This window comes from Oxyura jamaicensis, chromosome 1 (assembly GCF_011077185.1).
Source record: "Oxyura jamaicensis isolate SHBP4307 breed ruddy duck chromosome 1, BPBGC_Ojam_1.0, whole genome shotgun sequence".
NCBI lineage: Eukaryota > Metazoa > Chordata > Aves > Anseriformes > Anatidae > Oxyura > Oxyura jamaicensis.
This window is the reverse complement of record NC_048893.1, coordinates 113,302,685-113,320,055: the sequence shown is the minus strand read 5'-3', so window position 1 is coordinate 113,320,055 and position 17,371 is coordinate 113,302,685.

The window sequence follows — 17,371 nt, the reverse complement described above, 5'->3', positions numbered from 1 at the left end:
TATTTTCCTAGGAAAGCCATGTTGGAAATAAGAACCAGACAAATAAACAATGTTTTCATGGCCCAGTAAGTGTACATTTTGCTGTACTGAACAAAGACCAAACAAAACTCACCTTTACTTAAAGACAGAGCCTTTTTTGTCTTGGTAGTGGCCTTTACATATATGCCCTTCTCTACTAACAGACGAATCTGTCTGTTCCCTTTGTTTCATTCGGCAAAGATAATAAGTATTCTTGATCCCTATATTTGAAGAGCCCTTAGGAAAACATGACTTGAAGGAGAAATAAAAAGCTGTAGCAAAGGACTCCATTCCTAGGTAATTTCTTCTAAATCCTGCTCTCAGTTTATTACCCTGACAAAGAGTCTCTCAGTTGCAGAGCAGAGCCCTACCTCCCGCAGGGGATATACCGAGGATTATCTACCCTGAAATGAAAGTCTGTTGACCTAGGGAAAACATTTCACTAAATAACAGCAGTTGTGAATTGAAGGGACCTGTGGGGTATTAGACACGGTTTAAAAGCAATTTAAATGGGGTAAGGAAAATATGTGGAAGCAGTTTCAGGCAGGAAAGCTAGATAAAGTATGTAAATGAATACATTTGTGGGACGGGCAGAAGTTTTGCGAAAGAAAAATGCACTTTCTTTTGTGAAAAGGTGCCAGCGCCCTCTGAAATGGCAGCTGCAGAGGTACTCCAGCCTGAGCAGAGTCCCAAAGCCCCTGAAGGGTGCTGCCACGTAGCAGGAGGTGACCCAGCCCCACCACATCTCCTGCTCCCTGGTGGGACCCACCCCTCACACCAGGGGCTCTGCATTTTAGATTATCCCCTTGCCACCTACCCTGGGTCAGCCCCGACTTCACCAGGGCCTTCCATGTTTTCGAGGAACTTATGAAGCTACCAAAGCTTGAGCTATACCAAATTAAAATTGGAGGAAGGAAAAAATGTGAACCCTACTAGTCCTGAGCCTGTCCTCCCATCCCACCATCCGCTGGAAATTCAGACCCACTGCCAGCCTGAGCAAGCGAATTAAGCATCCCGGCACCGTGACACTCTTCCTCTGGTTCCCTAACATTAAGCCTTGGTGACACAAAGCATGTGGGTGCTGGCATCCTGCACGGCCTCCAGGCCACAGGAATGAAAGCATTTTTGCTGTTCTGAGAAGAGTTGTGGAAATACAGTTGCCCTGTGTTGCAGGAGTAATCTTGTTCTAGGTTAGAATGGCCCCACCTGTGCAAGGAGGCTCCAAGCCTTGGTCTTGAAGTTGCCCCTGTGTTTTCTATGTGCTTTACACATGCACATCCCCCACAATGCACAGGTGCCCTGCAGAGATGAAGAAACTCATGCCTGACTGATGAGGTGAAAGCCCAACCTGGCAGCTTTCATTAACCCACCAGAGTATGATGGTCAGTTGCTCTCAGAGTAAAGAAGTTTCCTCAGGCTGTCATCGGAAGGGAGAAAAATGTCAGTGGATCTGCAGGCTCCATACTCATAAAGTCTTTAAAAAAAAATCCTGTATAAAGAAAAGGTGATGTGGTGATGTGAAACACATTATTGGACTAGGGAATGTATCTGACAGTTGTTGAATAACCTTCTGAGGAAATGATGGAATAGGCATGCAAAGTCACGCTAAATGAGGGTGGAGAAAAAGACCCTGAGTCTTGTCCTCAAACCCAGCACTCACCAGGGCACAGCCATAACTGGCAATTTAAGTTACATCAGTGGCAAAGGCTTTCAGAAGTGACTAGTGGCATTCACATTCCTCAGATTTTGGGGCATTTCCTTCAGAGAACCCTTTATATTGAAACCTTGTTTTATTTTCCCAAACAATGCTGAGTAGCAGCTGTGAGAAACAAACCCTTATGTGTGTTAGATGTTGGATACCAAAGGTTCAGCAATAATTGCCAGGCCTTGACCAGAGCTTTCATTAAATATATATATCTACACGGAAAAGGGGAAGGGGAAGGAGGAAGGGGAAAGGGGGAGAGGCTACATTGATAGTTACAACATCTCCTTGGCATGTGCGGTCTAAGGACATATTATTGCTCCCTCGGTTGTATGCACAACAGTTTGCATGCCTTCCAAATGCCCTGGGTTAAGAGGAACACATAGAAATATCTCTTGGAGAATTGTGCATTTTTGGCAAGGAGGGTTTAGGTGATGCAGTGTGAGCCTGCCCAACAAGCCTGTGTTGCTGCCGAGCCCTGGGTTTTTGAGTGGTGGGGCAGGAAGGGTGGGAAGGCGCAGACCCCGAGCCCTGGGTGCTCCTCCAGCCCTGCCTTCTCCCAGCTACTCCTTTGCTGTCACTGCTGCACATCCTTCCATACCGGGATGATTCGCATGACTCAGCCAGAGATGAGCAGGAAAATGAATTTCATCATTTTGATCCAGTTAAAAATATTCTGTCCGGTGCTTTCTCTCTGTCTCCATCCTACCCAATACCTGTTTTTTGTTTGTTTGTTTGTTTGTTTGTTTTCTTGAAGAGAAATATTAGCATGTATTTAGGAAGGTGAATTGTCCCCTGAGTTAAATTAGCACCTGATCAAATGTGCTAATTGCACTTTGCAAGTAAAAACAATTGAAAATAAGCTTTTAGGGCCCTGGCAAACAGGCATGAAAACTGAGGCTATCCCAAAGAAAGCAGTGTCTTTTAAGACAGCTGTCTACAATATTTTTCAGTGATAAAAGTCAGATCGTTTCATACCGAAAACACGGAACAGATGGATAGTCTTTTCTAAATAAGTGTGTCAGGCAGCTCTTTTGGCCCGTGCTCTCCATTTCCAGATATGACAAAATACTACTTGAAGAGAGAATGCGATCCATATGTTTGTCTCCAGGACTTGCACGTGTATTTCTTATGGCCCATATAATCTCAGGGAGCATTTATCTGAGGAACGACTCTGGCTGCTTCTTAGATCAGGAGAGGAATTAGTATGGTGGGCTTTTTAAGCATAAGCAGACAGTGATTTAGACCAAAAGTGGCCATGCTAATTATCACTTGGATGGTAGAGTAGGCTTGCTGGCTCTAGAGGCCCTGGGACTGCCACTGCTATCCGAAGATATTGGATGAAACTGTTAGGATGCTCCAAAGCTCAGTTTCTAGCAGAACTAAATGTCTGCCTGCATTTAGAGAAAGAAATCAGATGGTTTTAAGCTAACTAGCTGTGGCTTTCTGAGAAGAAGGTTATCAAAGCGGATTTTAGCTTTCAAAGGAGAGACTCCTTTGAAGATGCAGCACATGGGGAGAAGATGGCACCATGCATTTAGGGGGCACATGACACCACTGGGGACAGCAGAGACCTTTCGCAGATGGGAGAGCTGAAGGCTGCTGGTCCCCAAAAGCCTGTGGGGCCAGGAGTGATAGTCATCTGGGAAAGAGGGCAGGGGCTCCCAGTTGCTGCAGCAACTTTTGTTTGTGGTCACTTGGGCAACCATAAATCGGGCACATTAGCATTGCCAACACTGCCATCTTTCCCTTAACATCACCTGTGTGCCTATCATGGCAGGGGGGTTGGACTAGATCATCTTTAAGGTCCCTTCCAACCTGAGCCGTTCTTTGATTGCGTGGTTTTATCACTACTGCCTCGTGCCTCCATTTCCACCACGAACAGCCAGTGCCTCCCTTTTATTAACGCAGGCAGCTACCATGGTCTTGTTCTCCAGCCGGGAAGCAAGCAGCCTCCTTGCTGACACCAGGCACCACGCAGACGAGCTGCAGACACTCTTTGTGCCATCCTTAAGCAGTCTGTCTGTATGATGGGATTGATGCTTAGGCATTTTTTTAGTCATCCTTTCTCCTAATTTGCTTGCTTCAGTAATTAACCAAATTATGTTAGTGCTTCTCCCCCTCCAAATAATCTTCACCTTTGTGCAGGAAGCATGCTAATTTGCCACAAAGCTACGTGGCATTTGCATGTTTTTCCATCTAATTTGGCAGCAGCGATGCTTAAAGCAGGTGTGATGCTAATAACGCAACTCGAGCAATCAGCCCAGGTAGAGATTTGCGGATTGCACAAGAATTTGTTTGGAGACACTTTCCATCTCCGTGCTCAGTGTTAATTTTAGTTGGGAGAGGGGGCAGGGAGGGAAGCTGAGCAGATAAGCCTGGCTGGTAGGACGGCCACGGCCCTGGGTTTTTGCCGTGAGCCTTTGAACAGAGGTGTACCTGTGGGGTACTGGGGGCTTAGCCCTGCAAGGCAGTGGCTGATGCTGCAGTAATACCCCCCAGGTGTTAGGGCTCGGGGTTTTGCGGGGAGAGGGATCTGTCTCAGGACACAGGTATGAATTTTGGAGGCAGTCCTCTTGCATGGATCTGGATATCCATAACTGTAGGTGATAGTGGTAGCCTCTGACTCAGGCCCGAGCTACCCAGATGACTTCTGTTATGATAATATGAGTAAAGCAGATCAAAGCCCCGGACTCAGGCCCTACCTCACACTGCAGTGGTTACTGGCACCGAACATCAGACATTAGCAGAGAAAAACTGGGAAATCTGCTGCTGTCAGACACCCACCAGGGAAAGACAGCTGGCATCAAACCCTTTTTGTGCTGGACCAGCCAGGTGGGGAGAGGCAAGGAGTGGCTCTCGGGGCGATGCTCAGCCACCGCCCTCCTGCAGGTGCTGAGACCGCTCCCAGCTCTGCCCCCAGGTTAAGCCAGACTTGACTTAAATTTCCTTCCACTGCAAGCGTTTCCTTGAGTTAATCGTTTCTCAACAATAGATAATCAAAACACTTGCCTGTATTTTATTTTTAAATAAACCAGGTGAGGGTCAAAAGCAGATAGAAAACAGACTGATTAATGACAGGGCTTGCTGTTTTGGTTTCTTAACTCTCTGCAGATGGAAAAGCAATTAATTTTATGTCTGATTATGTTGTTTTGATTTATTCTTCACAGGAATCCTTATAAAGACTTCCAGTGAGTTGTGGCCCCCCTTAATGGTGCAGATGGAAAGGAGGCCACAGCGCAGCTTTCTGCAGGGGGGGCAGCGTGCTTCCCTGGGGAGGATGAGAGAGGATGAGATGTGTCAGCTAGCTGAAGTAAAGCAGGAACCCTCATTAGTTTCAAATACCTTCTTTAAACAAGCAAGAGGATCCTGTGTAGGGACACCATTAAAAGCATTCTCTCTCTCCCGCAAGGAAGCCAAATCCCCAAGACCTTATTTTCTTGCCTCCAGCCAGGCAAAACCTCTTCCCACGTTTCCTTGGAAGGTTTGTCTTAGCAGAAGGTAGGCAGAAGCTGTGGAAGAGCCCTGGGAATGGGGCATCAGCCTTGCTTCACGAGTGTGCAGGTGCCCTTGAGAGATGCCCACAGAGGAGGGTGGCCTGTACTCAGCTTCACGTGGGGAGTGGGATTTGAGCAGGAGCCACCATCTGGGAGAGAGAGGTGAGAACGTGTGAGGGAACCAGCCCTGCAGCCCCCAGGTCAGTGCAGCAGGAGGGCAGGAGGTGCTCCAGGCAGGCAGCAGCAGTTCCCCTGCGGGCTGTGGAGAGGCCCCTGGTGGAGCAGGCTGTCCCCCTGCAGCCCATGGGTCCCACACGGAGCAGATCTCCACGCTGCAGCCCGTGGAGGAGCCCACGGGGAGCAGGTGGATGTGGCCTGGAGGAGGCTGCGGCCCATGGAGAGCCCCCGCAGGAGCAGGCCCCGGGCCGGAGCTGCAGCCCGTGGAGAGGAGCCCACGCAGGAGCAGGGGTCTGGGGGGAGCTGCCGCCCACCCATGGGGGACCCGTGCTGGAGCAGTTTGCTCCTGGGGGATGGATGGACCCCGTGGTACGGAGCCGTGTGGGAGCAGTGCTTGAAGAGCTGCTGCCTGTGGGCAGCCCCCGCAGGCTCAGCTGGGGAAGGACGGCATCCGTGGGAGGGACCCCACGGGGAGCAGGGGCAGGGAGGGACCGTGAGGGAGCAGCGGAGACGAAGCGTCAGGGACTGACCGCAGCCACCATTCCCTGTTCCGCTGCGCTGCTCAGAGGGAGGAAACAGAAGAGGGTGGATGGGGGGAAGGTGTTTTTAGTTTGCCTTTACTTTCTCACTGCTCTAACCTGCTAGTGATAGGCAATAAATTATATTAATCTCCCTAATGCTGAGTCTGCTTTGACCGTCACAATAATTGGTAAATGATTTCACTGTCCTTCTCTCAACCCCTGAGCCTTTTCCATCGTATGTTCTTCCCCTTTTCCTTTGAAGAAGGGGAAGAAGAGAGCAGCTGTGGCAGAGCTCAGCTGCCCAGCAGGGTAAAACCACCACACTGACCTTAGCTGAGCCAACCTTGCCCTGATCCCCACAGGGATCTCCAGGCATTCCCGCATGACATCTGCACACCAACACCTGCACTGAGTGACCTGCCTCAAGCACCAAATGACAATGGTGTGGCTGGCTTAGCCACATCCCACAGCCCTTCCCACGCAAGGAGGAGGAATCGGCCATGTGTGGCCATACCCGTAGACCCCAGTGGTGCCAGACGTGTGTGGTCTGGGGAAGAAGCAGCCCGTGGGGACCTGCACCCTCTCCATGATTGATGGTGGACCAAGAAGTTCTGCCCGCTCCCAGCTTTCTGTTGCTGCTCACCCAGGCTGGGTGCATGGTCCCCTGCCAGGGTCAGCGCTGTTTTTCTCTTGAAAAAAAAGCACGCACTCTTGGGTAAGTTGTCACAGATTCACAGCGCAGGAATTAGGGGCATTTTTTAGTGTGAACACAATGTTATCTCATTACATGTGCTCTCAGGGCACCGTAGCGTGAGGAAAGCAATGAAAACATCTCTCGCCTTAGGGCAAGGCGATTTTCTAACTGGGACAAGAAGAGTTGTCCTGGGCCAGAGCCAGGCAGAACGGATTGCTGGCCAAGGGAGAAGCTTTAGTCCTCTAAAGTCTCTCCAAAATCCCATTGGCAAAGCTGAGTTACACCACTGAGAAATAAACATCCCCATTTTAAGATGAACTGCAGTGACCAAAGCTGTACAAAACATGGGCAATGGGCACTGGGATTTGGCACGCCTCCCTTACTTTTCACTTTGTCTCAGTCAGAAACATTTATGGACCTTTTGCCCGGCTTGACCTAAAGTGATATTGCTTTCCTAAGAGGCAGAGAGGTTTCTTAAACTTGGCCCAGACTCATGTGAACCTGATCGCAGGCTTACTTAACCTTTATGAGCTAACCCTTTGGTGAGGCTAAAGCAACTCCAGGGTTTGTAACTAGACCTGACAGGAGGGAACTCTTGCAGAGCATGGCTCAAAACCAAAATGAAAGCCTCAACCTGTCCAGTGTAGGACTCACAGCAAGACCTAAGGCTGCACTGTGCACACATGCTAAATAAAATCTTGCCAATGATAAAGCCACAATGCTGATAAATGACCTGTGCTGCTTTGAAAAATGAATATATATTATCCCTCTAGACTATAACACAGGAATATGTTTTTTCCTATCAGTGAAAAGCATCCTACTGTTTATTTTAGTTGGCAGACTTGCTGCTAGAAAGGAAATGAGAATATTATCTCTAATGAGTCTTCTCATAATGGTAATTTTCTAAAAGAGGTACCAATTCTAGGTTTGTGTCAATAGTCCCTCATCTGCAAGCCACAAAATAAACCTCCCAAGTCTATTACGGTATGCAGCCTCACTTCTCCACAGCCACTGTGATAATGTCTTGATACAGCAGCAATTCCCATTTTATTAGTGATACAGAATCTTCCCGTGTGTGCACAAACACATCTAAACCCAGATTGTGCCTCCAGTCTCCTCTAAACCAATCTAACTCACATTTCTTTCTCCCATTTATCTGTTGATTTTTAGTCCCATTTATCTGTTCTTTGCCACGTTCTGGCTGTTCATCACTTAAAATACCGCCCTGTAGGGATGGCATCATGCCTCACTTCTTTGGAGGTTCTTCATTTTAAGCAATTTGACCCATGTCTGCCAAAGCCATTTGAGGGAATTAAGGCAATGCCTCAGGAGGTCTCTCTGGAATCCATGGAAGACACAAAGCCACCATGTTCCTCATCACATCTGCAAGTGGCCAAAGAGCCCACCTGCCTCCTGGATCTCAGAAGTGGTGGGGTGAATGAAACCCTAATCAGAAAGGCTTTACAGGATCAAGATAAATCTCCTTTTAAGCCTGTTTCCAGGTGTGACTGAGATGTGGCAAAATTCTTCGATCCCTTTGCACCATGTGGCAGGTGATGTGAATAGGCAAAAATTATGCCTGCACACACTAATTCCACTGCTTTGAGTTCAAGTTTGGTAAGAATTTTGCAAAACTATCTTTCTGCTTGACATTTGCACAAAAAGGTTGCTTTGAACTGAATGTCTAATTGGCTCAGCTGGTCTAGATTTGATCACTTCGGGCCATATTTCTCCGTTTCTAAAGTGCAAGTGAAAAAATAAAGAAATGCCAGGGGAGTATTGAGAAACTTGGAGGTCCCCATATGAAGAACGCTGTTGAAAACACAGTGGCATGGTTAATGATGACAAAGGTGTGCAGCTGAATAGGGCAGGATTTTAATAGACCACTAAAATAGAAACTTCAGCCATGGAGCACATACTGAGTGTATATGACACTGGCTTGTTTTTCCCAACATGTAAAGACCCCAGCAATCTATCAAGAAGACAAAAGCATCTGAAACCTTTGCAGAATGCCTTTCAGCAGGACTTTGAAGTACTCCTGGTCAAGGACATACTGGTTAACTATACCCACAGGGAGCAATTATTCCTTGTGCATTGACATTAACAGCAAGCCCAGGAGATATTTGGAGTTGTCCTGTGGCGGCAGGATCCAGAGCTCATTCCAAGAGCACAAACACTTCCCATCCTTACCTGGATAAAACTCTTCATGGACATAAGGTCCCAGTTATGTGTTCAGCTGCTTCGGCCTTGGCTTCCAACCTGCTGTTTGCTTCCTTGGTCAGTATAATGCAATTTCCTACAGTTACCCTTCTTCTCCAACTTGGGAGACTCTGGGTTTGTGTCCAGGCCATCACTCAGAAAGTCTTGAACAAGACTCAGACAAAAGAAGGAAGGTGTCTTTCCTACGGAAATATGTGCTTTAAATCGTTTGGGAAAAGGAGATCCAAGATGAAATTGAAAACCTGGAGTCAGGTTCTCTTTAATGATGGGAATTGCAGATGAAGGGACTGCAGAGTGCTTCCACACCAGCACAAGTGTTTTTGATCCGTGTTTGCAAGCTTTGCACTGACGTAAATGAAATGCACGTCAAAATGCAGCAATGAATTTCTTGTGCTTCATCATAAGCCTATAAAATGAGCGAGCCAAAACTGAAGTTTTAGGGAGGTTCACAGATCTTTCAGTCAAACCGAGGCCAAGTCTCCAGCAAACCTGAGCCAATGTCTTTCACTTGGAAAGCACAGGGTAACCTTAGACTGTGATTAAAGCGAGAATCACAGAGGGCTTATGACTCTAAATGCACTTGTTTACTCCGAGACCATTTCAAGACCAGAACAATGTGTCCAACCCCATTTCCAAGTCCAGATTTGTTTCTCCACAGCAGGAAATAATGTTAAAAAATACATATATATATATATATTTCTGTTACATCTTTCTCCACCACCGCATGGGCTCCACATGAGGCTGTACCTGGGCATACCTTCCAGCTGAGCTGCAGCAGACTGCGAGGAGGGAGAGCCCAGCTCTCACTCACTTGGCAGGAAGGGATCAAGGGGCACAGATGAAAAACAGAGTACGCTCCAGCCTCGTCCTCCAGCAGGTCTTCTGAACTTGGTTCTTCCTCAGCGCCAGGTAGGTGTTTTGGATGAGATTCAGCAGCTGAGATGTAGCCATCTGCAATGCAAATATTTTTGCCTGAGATTGCCTCCTAGGCAATGGATGTAGCCCATTCTGGCAGCGATATCTCTCTTTCTGATGGAGACGGATTAGATAGAAAGTGCCCAGCAAGTGGCTGTTTGTCTCCATTGTGAGCTTAGACTGAGATGTCTACTCTGTAGACCTCTGAAGTTAGGTTAGCTGAATACCAGCCCTACATCCCAGCAAAGAGCAAGCAAAGGGACTGGAAAATGCATGGGTCACGCGGCTTGCTGTTCACAAACTGAGACCAAGCCCTTTCTCAGCTGTGCATCGCACGTGTTGTTCGAGCTGCCCCACAGTTCTCAGAGACTTCCAAAGCACATGAGCAACACAAGAGCAGGTTTCCCAGGGTTTGTCCTCTGCAGATTCCTCCCTGCGTGTTCATCTCGCTAACATCTTTCTCCTGCCAAGCTGCTGGGATGCTGGCAAGACCCCGGAGCTCGCCTACCATCACCGCGCAGTGTAGCAGTTTGTGTCCTTTGATCTAGTGCCCTATTCATCCAAGTTAGCTCAAGGGTGGTCAGGAAGTGCTTTGTGGTCCAGGGCACAGTGAGGCGAGGGGAAAAAACATTCTGTGAACCCTGCTGGGCAGGATGGGCTTTTATGTGGTGGCTCATAACAGCAGGGGACTGGACGGGGTGACCCTCGTGGTCACCTCTCTGACGATGTTCCTAAGGGCAGCAGTAGGACAGGTCTCCAGCTTCACAGCCTCTGCTTTACCTGCCCTATCTTCTGCTTTGTGCCTGTGCCTTTGACTCGTAGAGGAGGGGAGCATTGCTGCCAAGCACGAGCAAACTGCACGCAGGGTAAATGTACAACCAGGGTCCATCAGGAGAGCTGAAAGCCAGCCAGGGCCAGTGGCAGCCAGTGAGCTTGCAGGCACGGGGAGGACATTGCTTGGAAGTGTTACAGAAGGCCTTGATGACTCCAGACATCTCTGGTGCATGCGTGCGCAATGGTTACCTCAGTAACAGGTGTTAAAAGTCCCAGGAATAAGCTTTGCTGCCCTCCCTCTCCCCACCAGGCCCTATTCACGGCACGCTGACAATGAATAACCCCCTCGTCACGCACCGCGGGCACACCACGTACCCGGGCAGGGCCGTCGTTTGGAAAGAAGGGCTATTTTCAGCTGCAGCTTTCAGCTAAAGCGGGGAAGCTCCGACCGGGGGCCCTGGCATTTTGCAAGGCTTAGGGGGATTTGTTGGTGCCTGCCGGGGCCCGCAGTCCTCCCGGCACGGCGGTGTCACTGTACCCGCACGGACTGGGGTAAAGCGATGGCTTGATTCGTGTCAGCAGCTCGCTGCTGGTGAAGGTGCACTCTCTGCTCTCTCCTCGGCTGAAAAACAATACGGCTTTGTCTCCCCTTAGCAGTCAGCGGGGACGTGTCCCGAGAACCAGCTGAGCCCAGCCACTCGGGGAGGGGAAAGGAAGGGGGGGGGGGGAACAACTGCTTGTTGTCTTGACGGAGAGATGCTGTCTCTAAGACGCGAGGAAAAGGAAGAGCCAGGTGTCTTGTATGGCTACGGACCAACGGCAAGTACAGCCACATGAAGACAGGCTCACCAAAAGGTCACCAGACCGCTCTGCTGTTGGTAAGAGGGACGTGTTCCTTGGCTTCCAGTTGCAACCTGGACGTATTTGTTTGAGTTTAGAAGCTTTAATAAACAGCACTGCCTGCAGGGCTATTTTCTTGCCTTGATTCAGCTGGAACTAAGGCCAGTTGCTGTTCAGTGCCCTCCTATTTTCCTTGGCTCCTGTACACCTCCACCCCATACATTTCTGGAGGGAAGGCTTTCCGCTTTCCAGATGTTGCCCACCACTGCTCTGCAATGCTGTGCCTGGCAGCTCCCATCACGTAGTCCCACCACGGGCACAGCCATAACCCACGGGGCATGCAGAGGCAGATGGAGCCCTGGCTGCACCTGGGGGCAGAGGTTGTCTGGGGAAAATGGGGAACTGGGGCTGGGCAGGGCTCTGCAGGTACTCGGCTAAGGTTTAGCCTTGCCTTCTGCACATGGAAGTGTCTGATGGGTGACCTGATGTCATATCTGGGGACAATCCGAGCCCTGTGAGCGCACGAGCAGCACCAGGGTTTGGCATCTTTCTTCTCCTGGCAGGGCTGGAAAGGGGACCCTCCATGGTGTGAAAGCAGCGTGCGTAAAAAAAGAGCCACTACTGACTGTAGTCTGCAGCCACGAGGCAGCGGTGCTCCAGGCTGGCACCTGAAGGAAACTGAAGGAAGCACTGGAGGGACAAGCCCTTCCCTTGGGGCAAGCAGGGGTTTTCCACCCAGGCACAACCTTGTCTTCTGCCTTGAGGCCTCTTCTTCGCTGCTGGGATAGTCTGGGCTTCCCCTGAGTACTCTCTGAATTTCCAGCTAGATGGACTTTGTCCAAGAGCTTTGTCTCACCACCAGGACTTGTCTGCAGTCCTGTCCCCCCATGTGGGTAGGCGCTACTCCAACTTTTCCCCAGGGCACCTACCCACCAGGTCCCAAACACCACGAAACCCATCCTCCAGGCACAGAGTTTCATCAGTCCTCCTGGGGCTGCCATCTAATGGAGGGGGACGCATGGGCTCGTCACCACTGTCAGGACAGAAAGAGAGCAGGGCACCTGCCCCCGTCCCAGGGGTGCCACACATGAAAGGACAGAAAACGACCCAAATGATGGCTGGCCCAGGTGTGCCTGGCTTAATGTTAATTTAATCTGGCACGTTTAATTTAATCTGGCTCTGGCCAGCCAGGGATCTCATAGCCACCTGGGCTGCTCTGCCCAGCACTTCCAGGCTGAAAGCAGCCCCGGGATCTGTATATTGTGCATCACCAGAGCACTTTTTACTTTAAAAAAAAAGGGTAATGTCTAACCCACCGTAACAACCCTGGTCAAGGCTCATCTCTCAAAGCCCTCAGTGACTTGTAGATTGGCTTCTGTGCCCAAAAGCTGCTCCAATTTTTCCAGCTCTGCGAGTGGACATAATGAAAAATATTACCTCTGTCTACAAACCTTTGACCTGGCTGTGTCCTGAGACATTGCAGCTACAGCAAAATATGCTGGAGGCCTCATTGTCTGGTTCTTTTCCAAGGTAAAGAAAGCACTTCACCTCAGATGCTTGAGAAACGTGAGTTCGCATCTGATTCATGGGGGGACTTTATTCCGTGGTGCAAACAGGCAGCGAGTGTCCCCTCTGTGCCCCGAGCAGTGTGAGGGGCATGTGGCAGAGCGCAGGGAGAGGGCTTTCCAACGTGGTAACAGCAGGCTGACGGCCTCTCTCCAGAGCATCCATGCATGCAAACCCTTCCTGCAGCAGCTGGCCGTGCAAGGCCTGTGGAAAAGAAACCACAAGCTCTGTGGCTATGCATTTTTCCTCCCATCCATGCCGTCCGTCTTACTCCAAAATTTACAGGTAGAACACTGTCAGGCTCTGTTGTCTTGTTTTGTTTTGTTTTGTTTTGTCTTGTTTTTCATCTCTTGCCCAAATCAATGCATTTTCAGCTGCTCAGCTAACAGCCCAAATGTGCCAGCCGCGCGGCTGGGCTGCCTTCTGCAATTAACCAGGCATGAATCCGAACGAGAAGCTGACATTAACAGCGCAGACCCCACCACCAGCACACTCCAGGCATCAGCTCCAGGGAGGGAGAGCAGGGCCTTGAGGATGCAAACCGATCCCAGGCTGATTTCTGCTGCACGCAGTTGGAGAGCACTTATGGTTATTTCTAGGGCAGCTTCTCTACTTTTATCTTATCGAACCAGATGAAAAGGCGTACTGCCTCTAGGTCTTGTGTGGTTGGTTTGTTTGGGTTTTTGTTTATTTGTGTCTTCAATTTGTGTCTCCTCTGCTGTGTGCTCCCGGAGGAACTCCTGCCTTGCAGAAGTCCTCAACAATCACTTTTTCTTTGCAAAATCCTTTCGCAGACTCCACCGAACCACGCTGCCACCACTGATGAAGCTCCCGCTGTTCTGTTTTCTCCACGCGGACGTGACAGGGTGTGTGCTTTGCATTACGGCCAGGTGGGACCTTCAGCTGCCACGCTGAAAATCAGTGAGAAGCAGAAGTCAGCGGGCAAAGCTAAAATGCCCTGGATCCGAGTGAGCCAGTGGTGCCCCTGGTTTCAGCCCCACAAAGCCGTATATCCTGGCATCGTGGGCCTCACAAGCAAAATGCTGACTCTTCCAGACAGTGAAACAGAGCCATGCATAGCTTGCCTCGCCCCTAAGGACCACCGAGGCACATAAATTTGAGCCAAGCATTCTGCGTTACGATTTTGTGGGCTGTTTGGAAGTAGTTCGTAAATTATCAGAGAGGAAAGGTCAGGCTGCTAATGAACGCTTTGGAAAGCCAGCATCGTGGAGAAGGGTCTGACGTACTCTGTTTGCAGCGGGAGAGGGTTCAGCACGCACATCCTCTGCAACACCCAAGGAGCCTTAGAGCAAAACCAGCGGAGACAAAGAGAGGCGGCCCGAATGCTTCTCCTTAAGTAAAAACAAACAACGAAAAAGTGCAGGAAATTAAAACCCAGACCTTCCTCAGGGCAGTGCTGAAAACTATTAAGCAGGCTTCTCTCGGAGGTCCTCACAGCTCACCTCGGAGTACTGCTGGTGGCGCCTGGTGGGTTTATCTCAAGATACACACCAGCAGAGCCAAATCCCGTGCCAGACCTCAGCCGGGTGTCCCCCAGAGGAACAAAAGGGTCCAGAGCCTCCTGCTTGGTAATGGTCTGTGTGTGGAGAGGGCAAATCACCCTTTTTATCGCAGAATCACAGGATGCGTGAGGGGGGAAGGGAGCTCTGGGGTGGCCTGCTCCAACCCCTGCTCAAGGGATGTCGGAGGTGGGAGCAGGATTTGGGTTCACGGTGACTTTTCCAGGCGTTATTTCCCTGCAGCAGCATGTGGAGTCCTGGGGCAAGGGGCTGGCATCAGCCCCCGTGGCAGGGAAAAGGAGAGAGCACGGGCAGTGGTGCTGCACAGCTTCCTTCCGAGAGCACTGTCAACGAGAAAAGGAAAAAGAAAACTGAAATCATTGCCGGGGAGAAGAAGAGAAACATCTCTGGGGGAATACACAGGAGATGCCCAGAAAAATACCGAGCATGACCTTTCGTTTTGGTGTTTCCTTCAAAGCAGAGCAGAGCGATCAGATCCCAAAGACATGGGGCTGCTGCCATCTCTTGGCCAACCTCGGGGCTCCCGGAGCTGCCTGATTTTGGAGATGTGAAACACAGACATTGCTTGTTCCAGTTGCTGTTTTCTTTCTGAGAGGAGATTGCTGAATATATAAAAGTCCTTTGTTACAGCATCTCTGAGCTTCTGAACATTTAAGGCATCAAGCAAACAAAATTGCGTGTGTGCAGATATGTCAGAGATGCAAAGTTTTGTGTGCCCAGGTAACTATAAATTTACTACACAGATGCTCTTGGTCAACCAAAGCATCTACAGAGAACACCCTGCAAGCAAAGCACAGAAATTCCCTCTTTCCCAGCAGGAACCCATCTGCCAGCTGGGCTATTGCTCCCCCGGGATGTTCCTGTCCCCTCACAGGACATCATGCTGTCCCCGAGCCCCCCAGGAGGTTGCACGAGGTCCATTGGCAGGTACCGGCTGGTGGCCCTTGGACCTCCTCACTCCTGTCACTGCAGTTGGGGTAAGATCTCTTTGCTCTGCTGTGGTTTGAGAGTGGGAACGGGCACAGCGCTGCTCATTGGTGGCTGGACCCCAAAGAGCCCCTGTGCTAAATCCCCCAGCACCGTTCATTTTCACCCGGCTTGTGCCACACTCCAAGATGCACCATGGACACCTGTGCGATGTCCCAGCCTCACATTTTTCCACCAAAGCGCCACCTAAGTGCCAGCCACCTCACCCCGAGCTAGGACAGGATGCCCCCCTGCTCCAGCCCTGCTACATGGGCTGGGCCTGGACCCTCCTGCATCTGGGGGCTTGGTTATATGCAACCAGATTTGCTTTGGCTTTAGAGAAATAAGGAAGAAATACTGGTAAACTTCCACACTACTCTCTCCCAATCTCTGTGTAATGCTGTTTAATTTGCTCATCAATCAGAATTGACGAAATGCCATATTTATGGTTTTCCATGCCACCATCATTGCACCCATCTGCCCGCTAGCCCTGTGCCCATGTCTTTGGTCTCCCCGGGGCACAGCCCAAAAGCTGGGGGCCCAAGGGAGTCCTTTGGTTCTTTAGAGTACAGGAAAGGCTGCCACCATGTGGGGACACAGCTCTGCTGGGAAATTGCTCGCTCGATCTTGCGGTGTCCCTCTGCCAGTGATTTCTATGGAGGGAAAGCCAAAGCTGTCTCTTCTCTGCCCTGCTGCCGGCAAACAAGGTTAGGTGATAAAAATGCAGCACAACAGAGGCGGAAAATCACCCTGAGCGGCAAGCCCTGAATACAGGGCCACCCTACACCAGGTTGGTCACACTGCAGGATGCCATCGGCACCCGGGGGGAAGGGTCCCTTGCTGCCTTTCAGCCCATGGCCAAGTCGTCACTGAGTTTCTAGAAGACAGCGGGGAAGGCAGGCGGTGTATAAAGCTGCCTCTCTGGCCGTGCCACCCACAGAAGGGTGGCAGCCCTCCTGCACGCATGCTGCCCAGGGGCTGGGGGCTCTGGGGCCGGGGACAGCCAGGGGAGCCTCTGGGGACATGTCCCCCCCCGCACGATACACCCGGCGCGTCCTCGTGCACAGGCTTTTAGCAGCCTCTCGTGTTTTTAATTAGCTAATGGATTGCTAGGGGATTTGAAATAAGCTGTTCTCAAAGCAGCAAGAGTCAGGCCTGCCTTCCCCAGGACTTGCCCCAGAAGGGTTGCAGCACGGGAGCCACCACCAGAGCTGCTGCCCCTCTGCGTGGCCCCCAGCTTACACGAGTCCTGCCCTTGTTTCCTACCATCAAGACTTCAACCTTCAGCCAAATGGGCAGAAAAAGGGGCCCTGAAATATCTGAAATCCCATTTCCTGGGACAGACAGACACACCTGCTGCTCAAACACCTGCAGGTAACGTCTTCGCCCAGACCCACCTCCTCCAGGATATCAGGTTTAAAATAAGTCTCCTCCTTTTTACGCCACTGGGAGGTTCGAATGTGGGCTAAGTGCTTGGGGCTGGTTTATTTCTCTCCTCCTGGCTCTCCTCTTAGGGAGGAGATGCCAGCAGCTGATGGGGAGGCACACAGGCTCCTGCACAGGGATGCCTCGGAGCTCCTGGCACGGTAGTGACTGCTCCCTCCTGGTACGAAGCCGTCCTTTCCCCAAACACACTCATTCATGCATTTCCCAGGGAGATGGAAATTCAACAGACTGCACATTTTTTGGTTGAAAGCTTTGGAATTGCCTGATAATTAATCACAGTAAAAATAGGCTAAAAATAGTGTTAGACTCCTTGGGGATGCCTTGCTTTCTAATTAACAGACAACCATCTCCCTCCTCAGGCACGCTCCCTACCCTCTTCCCCCTTATTCCTGCAGCACATCCCTCCTGAGGAGAGGAGAGGAGAGGAGAGGAGAGGAGAGGAGAGGAGAGGAGAGGACAGGACAGGACAGGACAGGACAGGACAGGACAGGACA